This window comes from Vicugna pacos, chromosome 5 (genome assembly GCF_048564905.1).
Source record: "Vicugna pacos chromosome 5, VicPac4, whole genome shotgun sequence".
Lineage (NCBI taxonomy): Eukaryota > Metazoa > Chordata > Mammalia > Artiodactyla > Camelidae > Vicugna > Vicugna pacos.
Genome location: NC_132991.1, coordinates 1,693,125 through 1,704,080, shown reverse-complemented (window position 1 = coordinate 1,704,080; position 10,956 = coordinate 1,693,125).

Here is a 10,956-nt window from a genome sequence, read left to right as displayed (position 1 = left end):
CAGAGAAAGGGAGCCACGGGCCCAGATGCAGGAAACCATACATCTCGTGAACAACGGGGGTGTCTGGACAGACAGAGGAAAGCAGGAACCTCTGGGCTGATAAGTGATCACACATTTTGGGGTGGTAGGCAAAGAAAGGTAGGAAAAGGCAGGAATCGCCAGTGTCCAAATGTAGCCTTTTGCCCATTATGCCCTCATTTCAATAAAATTAGGCTTGCAGATTAGAAGCACCCATCATGCACCAACATCATGACACTTCCGATCCAGACTAAATACAAACCAAAATCCCTCCTCTCCTCGAGAAGTGCAGCTGGGATGCAAATCAGGGAATACGAGCCCAAATCCTTCCCTCCCCAACAAATATTCTGCCCAGTCATTTATACACCCTATGTAACAGGCTTGCCAGAGAAAGGGCAGCTGCGGCAGCCTTTAAGTGAGGCATAATTTGTATTTGGCACCTGGGAAACCTGAGGCTCCAACAAGAATAACCCACTCTGCTGTTGGAGAGTAGGAGAGTCTGGCTTCAACCCCAGGCTCTCTGACACACATCATGCCCTGCTCCTGTGATGCAGCTGGAAGGAGGGCAGCCGAGTCTGAACTCATCACTGTCCTGTGCGCCTGCTTCACCTGGGGACTAAAAACGATCAACAGCACTGATGATAAATTCCCAGGGACTGTGCCAAGCCCTTGACGTGGAGTCTGACAGAGGTCCAGGAAGGAGCTGAGAGGTGGCCCTGAAGCCATTTCCTATCCCTTCAGAGACTCGCAGAGAGCATCCCTGCTGAGAGCAGGGGAAGAGGCTCCTGCCTGCTGAGGCAAAGCAAGTCCCTCTATTCACTAAGGTCAAGCTGCCCCCCCAGACGCAGCAAACAGGAAAGTGATGTGTAAAATTACAGACGAGGGGAGGGTGGAGCTCAGCGGCAGAGCATGCATGAGGTCACGGGTTTGACCCCCAGCACCTTTGTTAAATGAAAGATAGTAAGTAAACCTAATTATTTCCCCCTACAAAAAAAAAAAACAAAAATTAAAATAAAATTATAGACAGACCTCAGAGAAATTGCAGGTTTGGTTCTAGACCACTGCAATACAGCAAATATCACAGTAAAGTGAGCCACACAAGGTTTTCGGTTCCCCAGTGCATATAAAACCTACGCTTACACTATACACTAGCAAGTGTGCAGTAGCATTAAGTCTAAAAAACAATACCTTAATTTAAGAATACTAGATGGCTAAAAATGCTAACCATCATCTGAGCCTTCAGCAAGTCATAATCTTTTTGCAAGAATAACATCAAAGATCACGGATCACAGATCACCCTAACAAATATGCAAATAATTGTAAAGTTGGAAATATTGGAAGAATTATCAAAATGTGACATAGGGACACAAAGCGAGCAAAGAAGATTGGGGAAATGCTGCCAACAGACTTGCCCAACTTGGAGTTGCCACAAGCACAGTGTCTGAAAAGCCCAATAAAAGCGAAGTACAGCACACCCGAAACTGACACACTGTAACTGACTATATTAAAAATTTTTTTAAATGTACAATAAAATGAGGTCTGCCTGAATATGACTGTGACAAAATTCTGCCACTGTTTTTTAAAAAAGCCACCAATTAACGTCCAGCATCACCATCTCTGATGAAACCTGTTCTGGCTGCTGATCTGCCCCCTGGGCTGGGAGCCCCTCAGGAAACCATGGGAGCAGGAAGCCGGCCCTCATCTGCTGATAAGAAAACCACCCCATCCTCACTTGCTGGCCCCACCCAGGTGGCAGGAATCCCTGAGGGTGTGGTCCCCCGTGCAGACTCACAAACATGTTTCAATATATTAAGGCAAAAATTACAAAGATATATTGAGAATATATCTCCTAATATTATCATTTATACACCTGAAGACAGCACATGGTCTGTGTGTACAAAATGAGCGTTTACTAAACTGAAGCATTTAGTAAAATTTCTCGAAGAGTCTGAATGAAGTAATGTTAAGATCTTTATCAGGGGCTGGGGGTGGGGGGTGTATAGCTCAGTGGTAGAGTATGTGCTTAACATGGATGAGGCCCTGAGTTCAATCCCCAGTACTGCCATGAAATAGTAATTTTCTTTAAGAAAAGGATCTCTATCAATCAGACACCCAGGGCTCTGGGCCAGTCCCCGGTGTGGAGGGAGAGTCTGCCCCTGGGTTCAGGTAGTCAGTTCCTTCCCAGCTGTGGAATCTTGACTGCTCCCCGAATGGCCCAGGTTCCTTCTTATCTACACATGCGTGGCGGTATTGACTTCTTGGAGTTTCTGTGGCTGAACGATCAGCCCCCGTCCCTGACAAGCCTGACTGAAACTCAGAGACAGGGTCTTAGAGCATAGAAGAAAAGAGGCAGCTTTATCCCTTTGCCAGGCAACGGGGAATCACAGCAGGCTAGTGCCTTCAAAACTGTGAGCCCATCTTGGGGGTGGGGTGGGGTGGTTATATAACCGTAGCTTCAACAGTAAGGCATGAATAACAATCAACAGAATTTTTCTCCTCATAAGACTCGGAGCAGCATCACAGCGTCTCCAGCTGACCAATTCTATAGAGGTTAGTGGTTGTCACTCTTTCTATCTCTTTATCTTGTAAGCGCCCACAGCGTTGTCTTCCGGGTAATTCAGCCTATTTCGTAAGGTTACAATTCTGTGACCTTCTGCCTGGAGAACAACTCAGAAACCAAGCATGATTATTGCTTTCGATCACTGGAAAAAAGCAGAGACAGTAAAATTAATAGCTTCATGTTAGCAATGGGCCTGGAGCTGAGAACATCAACCAGTCAGTCAGATTAGCTGGCCAGATTAAGAGTAAGCATAAGAGTAAGCAACCTGTTAGCCTAAGTGTGGCCATTTTATTACTTCTCCTTCCAAATCCCCGCTGTCAGTTTCTCTCATTCCATTTCTATGGAAATAGGGAGATGGGCGTCGTGTTCATCCGGCTGCTTCCTGCTGAACGGGGGGGGGGGGGGGGGGGGTTGTGTGGGGGTGAAATGGAACAAGCAAACCCGATCCTGCCATGTGGCTGGGGGTTTAAAAAGAGCCTTAGAGGCGTGTTTCCCACACATTAGACAACAGAAAACAGTTCATCTAAATATTACATATATACCAACTCCTGTTAACAGAAATGATAACAGAAATTGCAGAATTCCCATAAGAAAGGATTTGAGACCTTGGGCTACCCATGAAGAGAGACCAGAAAACTGGGTGTTAACTTGCAATGTATCTTCTCGCACATATGCATCTGAATTCTCTACATTATGCATTTGTTGTTCTGTGTCCTTAGGGCAGTTGTGACGTTCCTGGATTCACCTAGTATGAAAATACAACAGGCAGGATGGGAAACAGCACAAGTTCCTCCTTGCATTGTGGAGAGACACTCGCTTTTGCAAGATGGCTCCTCTGAGTTGTACCTTGGCGTTGAGCAGAAGTGTCATTGAGGCCCTTTGGGTGAATTTAGCTAAGGCCTCCATATGGAAGGAATGCTTTCCAAGCCTATGTTAGGTAAAAAGAAGTTAAGCAGGTGATTATACCATTAGAAAACAGACCGGCTCCAGCAAGAATGCAGGTACAGCAGGTTAGCAATATGGGTGAAGGGTACTGTTGTTTATCAATGACCTTGAACCCATGGAAACCCAAGGGTGCACCTTTCTATCCAACCGGATGGCAGCCAAGTCCAAATATTATTTCCACATAACCATAATATGCCGTAGGGGGGTTCCAGACCATGTCTGTCCTCTGCTCCCAATTTGTGGTGAGCCAATCGGCATTTTTAATAATAATAATCTGAGCACAGGCTTTTAGAGACGTCCATCCCATATACTGGGTGGAACGCTTGGATGATTCTAATGAATGATCTCATTGTTCCCAGCATAACAGGGCTGGCATATTTGAGTCTCCTGAACTCAGGAGTGAGCCAGCAACTGTCCATCCCACATCTGACTTCACCCTCCTTTTATTTTGTGGGAATAATCAGGATCTGGGCTCCATCTATGTTCTTTTCAAAGTTCCAAGTAGGTACTCATTCGCGGTGTGAGAGTCCCCCACAGGAGAATGAGAAATGGTAGCCCACTGCTTCAAGAGTGTTATTAATGGGCCAGCCTAGGGGATCATAATTCGTGATCTGTTTTGCTCATCGTCCAGGTTTTAGCAGAGCTGGGGTCTTACCAAAGCTGCATGCCCATTTTTTGGGCCTGAATATATTTAAATAATTATTTCCAGTCAGTTCCCTGGGGAGGGATACCCACCAAGGGAGACCAGGGTCTCCTGAGACCGGAAGTTGGCTACAGACCCAACAGTTAGAATAATTAAATGAGTTTGTGTATGAGGAGGCCCATTGCACAAAAGCATTACCAGCTGCAAAGGAAACTGCATAAGGAAGACACATCTAAGTAGAAATATTTTTCTTAAACAAATGTTTAAGTCCCCCTAAAGGTTAGATATTCCACTCAGCTGTGCCCGTAGGAGCGGCTGACAGGGGGCCCTGTGGTTTAATTCCATAAAGTTGGAGAGATTGGTGAGTGGCACGTGGTAGAGTCCCTTCAACTTCTCTTCAAGTTGTTGGTCATGTCCTTGTTGTTTCCAGACCTTTAATAGCACCTGGTCTCCTAGTTTAAATGCGTGTAGAGGAGTGTCTAGCTGAGGCGGGAACCTGGAAGAAACAAGCTCATGTGTAATAGTTAATATTTGACCAATCTGCAGTTATGTATAGTCTGACCCTGGTTTCTTGGGTCAGTTGCCAGCTCTCCCCTTTTCTCCTAGGGCTTAGAACTGGTCTCCCCAAAAACAATTTCATATGGGCTTAAACCAAGCCCGCTTCTCGGGGCTACCTTTACCCACAGCAGAGCAATAGGCAATACCTTATCCCATTTTAGTTGAGTTTCTTGACATAACTTGGCTAAAGTTTTCCTGAGGGTATGATACATTTTTACTGTTTTTCTGTAGACGGAAGCCTCCATGCAGCATGTAATTTCCATTTAATTCCCAGATGTTCACTTACTTGTTGTAATATTTCTGCAGTAAATGCTGGTCCATTGTCACTTTGGAGGGTAGACGAAATCCATACCTGGGGACGAGTTCCTTGAGAAGTATTCGAGTGACTTCTGTGGTCCCTTCCGTGTAGGTTGGGAAAGCTTCAGTCCATCCTGAAAAAGCATCTACCAAGACTAACAAATAACGAAAGTTACCTGTGGTTCGAGGCACCTGGGTGAAGTCCATTCGCCAGTCTTTGAAAGGGTGGCCTCTGATGTACTGAGTTCTTTGTGGGAGACTTTTCTGAATAGATTTTGGGTTATTTTTAAAGCAAATTGGGCATCCTTTAATGACTGTATGGCTTGATGGAGTTTGGGGGCTCCAATCCAAGGCTTAATTAGGTCCATTAAAGCATCCTTTCCATGGTCGGTATCGTGTATATGTTTGATTGTGGGCCACACCAAAGTCCGAGACAACAAGATCAGTCCGCGGTCATTTAGTTTCCAATTGTTGGAGGGGTCTCTTTTGTCAAATCCCCATTCAATGGCCCTTTTACTGTCTTCTTCTGAACACAAGGCTGGTATTGAGTTAAACTTAGCTGAGGAATTAGCGCCCCCTGGGCTGGAGGTGACTGTTCCTAGAAGGCAGCAGTTTCTGCAACCCGACCTGCCATGTGGTTTCCTGAGACACACAGCATGTAAGCTTTCGGTGTCCAGGGCAGCGCATGATGGAAACAGCTTCTGGTTCATTTACGGCCCGTAAGAGGGCCAATATTCCCTTAGGGTGTTTAATCTCTTTGTTTTGAAGTTAAGAGACCCCTCTCTTTCCGAATTGCTCCCTGGGCATGGACCACCACAAGTGCATATTTAGAGTCTGTGTAAATGTTGACCCTTTTTCCTTTTGGTATCTGGAGGGGACCAGGTTAGTGCTATAAATTCAGCCTTTTGGGCGGAGGTGCCTGGGGGCTGTGCACAGCCTCTTATCTGGTGGTTACTATGTAACCAGATTTGCATTGGCCATTTTTTATGTAGCTGCTCCCATCTGTAAATAGTTCCCAATCAGGTTCTGGGAAAGGTTTGTCAGTTAAATCTAATCTGCTTGAATAAATAGCTTCTAATGTTCCCGGACAGACATGATCTAATTTGCTGTTTTCAGGTTCTGCCGTGGGTGTTGGTAACAGGGTGGCCGGATTTAAAGTCATCACTGTTCTTAGAGTGACATTTGGATTATCTAGTAAAGTTGCTTGATATTCTCCCATTCTTCCTGCGGTGAGCCAATATCCCCTTTTGCTCTAGTGATACAGTGACCTGATGAGGCCCGTGGATTATTATGGGCTGTCCGAGTGTAAACTTTTCCACTTCCTGTAGTAAGTCACAGGTGGTGGCAACTGCTCACAGGCATAGGGGCCATCCTTCTGCTGTGTTGTTCAGTTGCTTAGACAGATCTGCAACTGGGCAAAGGTTAGTCCCAAGCATCTGGATTAAGACACCCAGTGCTGTCCCCTGTCGTTCCTGCACGTACAGCCTGAATTCCTTCTTCAGGTCTGGCAACCCCAATGTGGGAGCTGAGAGCAATCAAGTATTAAGAGCGGTGAGCGCCTGCCGGCATTCCCCAGGCCATACTGAGGGCTCTGTGTCTATGCCTTTTAGAGCATCATAAAGGGGTTTGGCGATCAGTCCAAATTTAAGTATCCAAAGTCTACAAAATCCAGCCATTCCCAAGAACCCCCGTAACTGTTTTTCATTACTAGGGGACTTTTAAGGTACAGATTGACATCTTGCGGTCATATAAGAGATTGCAAGTTCCTTGGGATATCTGGCTTCCCAGGTAGGTTGCTTGGCTTCCTGCAAATTTGGGCTTTATTGGGGCATATTTTTAATCCACACCAAGCCAAGTGATTAAGCACAGTTCTTGTGTTTTCCTTACAATTATCAAGGTCTGGGCTTACAATTAATAACTCATCCGCATATTGTAAAAGGACTCCTTGATTCAGGTGTAGATTTCTAAGATCCAGAGCCAAAATTTCATTAAAGATGATAGTGGAATTTTTAAACCCCTGAGGAAGCACAGTCCAGCAGTAGTGAGTCTTGATCCTGGTGTTAGGATCTTGCCATTCAAAGGTCAATAATAATTGTGACCTTTTTCAAGAGGTATGTGAAAGAAGGCATCTTTTAAATCCAGGACTTTAAAATATTTAAATTCTCCAGGAATCGTAGCTAACAAGGTATATGGATTTGGTGCTGTTGGCTGGATGTCTTGGACAATGTCATTGATGGCCCTGAAGTCCTGCACAAATCGCTATTCTTCGGAATGGAGTTTCTTAACTGGCAATATTGGGGTACTATAAGGCAATCTGCAAGGCTTAATCAGTCTATATTTAAAGAACTGGCTGTATTCCTTTTAGAGCGTCATCCTTTAATGGATACTGTTGTTTCCTAGCATTTGGCTTTAATTGGGTATTTACCAGGGTGGAAATCTTGCCCATCCTGGGATCCCGCCGGCCCAGACGGTTTTACTTACTTTTTGCAGGATTTCTTCCGGAATCCTTTCAGGTTCTTTGGGCGTGGAGTTTAGTTCCTGCTGTAGCCTTAGGGTGGCATCTGAAGGCACAGCTATGCAAATCCTTTTCTCGAGGGAGAAAGTTATCTGGGCATTCAGTTTGCATAGAAAATCTCTTCCCAGCAGTGGCACAGGGCGCTCAGGTGCATGTATAAAGCTATGTATTAAAGTCCTTCCTCCTAATTTGCATTCCAGAGGTTGTAACAGCAGGTTTGTTATCGGCACCTCTGTAATTCCCACTGCTGGGACAGAACAGTGCTCCCAGTTTACAGTTCAGAACTGAGTGTGCCACTCCAGTATCTACTAGAAAGTCCACTAGTCGGGACCCGACTGTCAGCTGTACCTGAGGTCTTGAGTAGCAGTTGTTTTGGGGGTCTCTCACATGGCTAAGAGCCCCGGGCCCCGTCAATCACTATCTTCCTTGTCACACTGGTTGGCTTTGTCTTATCTCCCTTTTGCCCTTTGGGTTTTGTTCACTAAAGGCCCCCGGGTGATTTGCTATCATGAGTTAACTGGCTTTCTGTTTTTCTCTTCTCTAGCATCACAAACCTTAAAGGCAATTTCCAATAATTCTCCGGGGGTTTTGTCTACTGCTCTTTCAATCTTGTTTAATTTACACCTTGTGTCATCTGAACTTTGGCTTATGAAAGTCGTATTTACCACGCATACATTTTCAGGATCATGGTCAGGGTTTAGGGCGGGTACTTTCCATAGCGTGAAGGACCTGTTCCCGAAAAGCAGACAGGTTTCCAGTCGATTCCTGTTTAGGGCTTGTGCCTTGTTAAGCCAGTCTGTTCGGGGAGCCCTTTCTGAGGCTGGCTAGGACACACTGTCTGTCCTGTTTTAGGATCATCAGAGCTTCGGTGGTATCGGGGCCCCAGTCTGGCTCGGCAGCCGGAAGAGCTAAGTCTACGCTGGGTATTTCTGGGTTCCCTTGACTTAGACATTGGGCTTCCTTCTGACCATTTTTTTTTTCATCTGAGGTCAGTAACACCCCAAGCAGAGACTATATATTGGCCCAAGTTGGGCGATGGGTTGAAAATATAGACTCAAGAAGTTCAGCCAGTTTTCTGGGGATCGTCACTGTAGGCTGGGTACCGATTTCTCCAGCAGACCACATCCGTGGTTGCGCATGGGCTATCTGCCCAGACAGAATTAGAGGGAAGTCCATTTGCCCTGATACCAACTGGTATCTATCTCAAAGGGTATTGCCCTGCTATAGGCAGGGGTTTTCCTGGGCCAAATTGGGCGCCCTGTTGGGTCTTGGAGGGGGAGGCAAGATCTAGTTCCCTTCCCGGGGTGACTGGAGGGGGAAAAGGGTCCATAGGTAAAGCTGGGTATAATTGGGGAAGAGGCAAAGGGGCCAAGGTAGGCAGGCAGGTGGAGTTGTCACGGGAATGAGTGACAGAAGGCGAGCTGGGGGAGGTGGCAAAGATGTCGGGGAAGACAGGGCAACCGGAGAAGTGGTTGACAGGCCCTCTGAAGATGACTGCAAAGTTGGGGATGGGAGGAGCGACTGGCAGGGCCACCAGAGGTGGCGGCAGAGCCAGAGCAGCAGGAGGGGCTGGAGAAGCCATAGGCTGAGCAGGAGCGATCGGTTGAGCCGCCAGAGGTGGCAGTGGAGCGGGAACAGCGGGGGAGTCTGGGAGAGCCTCATCCCCTGATGAGTCCTCGTCCTCCGGAGGGGGGTTCATGATTCTAATTGTTCCTAAATCTTCCTCCATCTGTTCATCTGGTGTCTTCTCATTAAGTATTTTCCCTGACTTTTTTCTTTGTTTTAGAAGGGGTTTTCTTTCTTCCCTCACCTTTCTCTGTTCATAGTTACAATCTTTTTCTTCTTTTCTTTGACCCATCAGTCTGGTACCTGGTTTATTCTCTTCCTCACTGTGGGCCTTCATAAAGGCTTGCACATATGACATTTCATCCCATTTACCACTTCTCTGGCAAAACAGTTCTAACTGGAGAATGGTGTAGTAATTTAATGACCCGTTTTCAGGCCACTGTTCTTCAGAGCCTAAATTGTACATTACCCAAGCAGTATTACAGTAAAATGCCATCTTTTTCTTAGTCATAGGTGGATAACTATAATTAGACCAGTCATTCAATGTCTTACCCAATGGGCTATTGGATGGAATAGATGGTGCACCCCCCATAGTAACTTATTTCAAATACAAAAATACAAATACAAATACAGATTTCAGGTTGCAATGTCAGGCCTTCATCAGCAGATGGAAGCACAAACCTGTAAATGACAGGTTAGTCAGTCCAGCTATGAAAACATGCAGATTTTACTTTTGCTTCCAAATTCTCTTAGCCCAAGATCTCCGTTACAGGTGGGTACCCGCTGTGCTTCAGATTCAGATGGGAATTCTCCACCTGTCTAATCAGACAACTGCCAGTGGGAGATCAAGGGACCTCAGTCATCACCAGGTACTCACCCTAAGCCTGTAGATTGGATGTGACACTTCAGAAGAAACAGAGCCTTCTGTTTTCCTCCAACGAGTTAGTTCAGGTGACAGCAGTCCATTGACAGGGGGAGTGGCAAGGCGTGAAAGGATCCCCAGAGTGAAACAGGCCCTGGCAGTTGCTGGGCTCCATTCTCCGTTGCCTCTCCTGTCAGCACAGAGGCACAGTCGTTCAAGCCTTGTTGTCCGGGCAATTGGGTGGAACCTGAAGACCCCTCTTAGAAAAGTCTCACACCTCGAGTTGGGTGCCACGAATTTGTTGCCGAAAGATCGGCCCCCATCCCTGATGAGCCTGACTGAAACTCAGAGACAGGGTCTTAGAGCATAGAAGCAAAGAGGCAGCTTTATCACTCTGCCAGGCAACGGGGAATCACAGCAGGCTAGTGCCTTCAAAACCGTGAGCCCATCTTGGGGATGGGGTAGGATGATTTTATAGCCATAGCTTAAATAATAAGGCGTCAATAACAATCAACAGAATTTTTTCTTCTCATAAGACTTAGAGCAGCGTCACAGCGTTTCCAGGTGACCAATTCTATAAAGGCTAGTTGTTGTCACTCTTTCAATCTCTTTATAAGTGCCCACGGCATGGTCTTCTAGGTAATTCAGGCTATTTTGTAAGGTTACAGTTCTGTGACCTTTTCCCTGGAGAACAACTCAGAAACCAAGCATGATTGTTGCTCTCAATTACTGGAATAAAGCAGAGACAGTAAAAGTAATAGCTTCATGTTAACAATGGGCTTGGAGCTGAGAACAGCAACCAGTCAGTCAGGTTAGTTGACCAGTTTAAGAGCAAAGGTAAGAGTAAGCAATCTGTTAGCCTAAGTTTGACCATTTTATTAATTCTCCTTCACTTCTAGGAAGATTACACAAGATGAGCAAAATGCAGGACACAAGGCCCTTGGTGCATGAATCACAGCCAGGTCCCAGCCTCCCGGTCCTCTCTCCTTCCC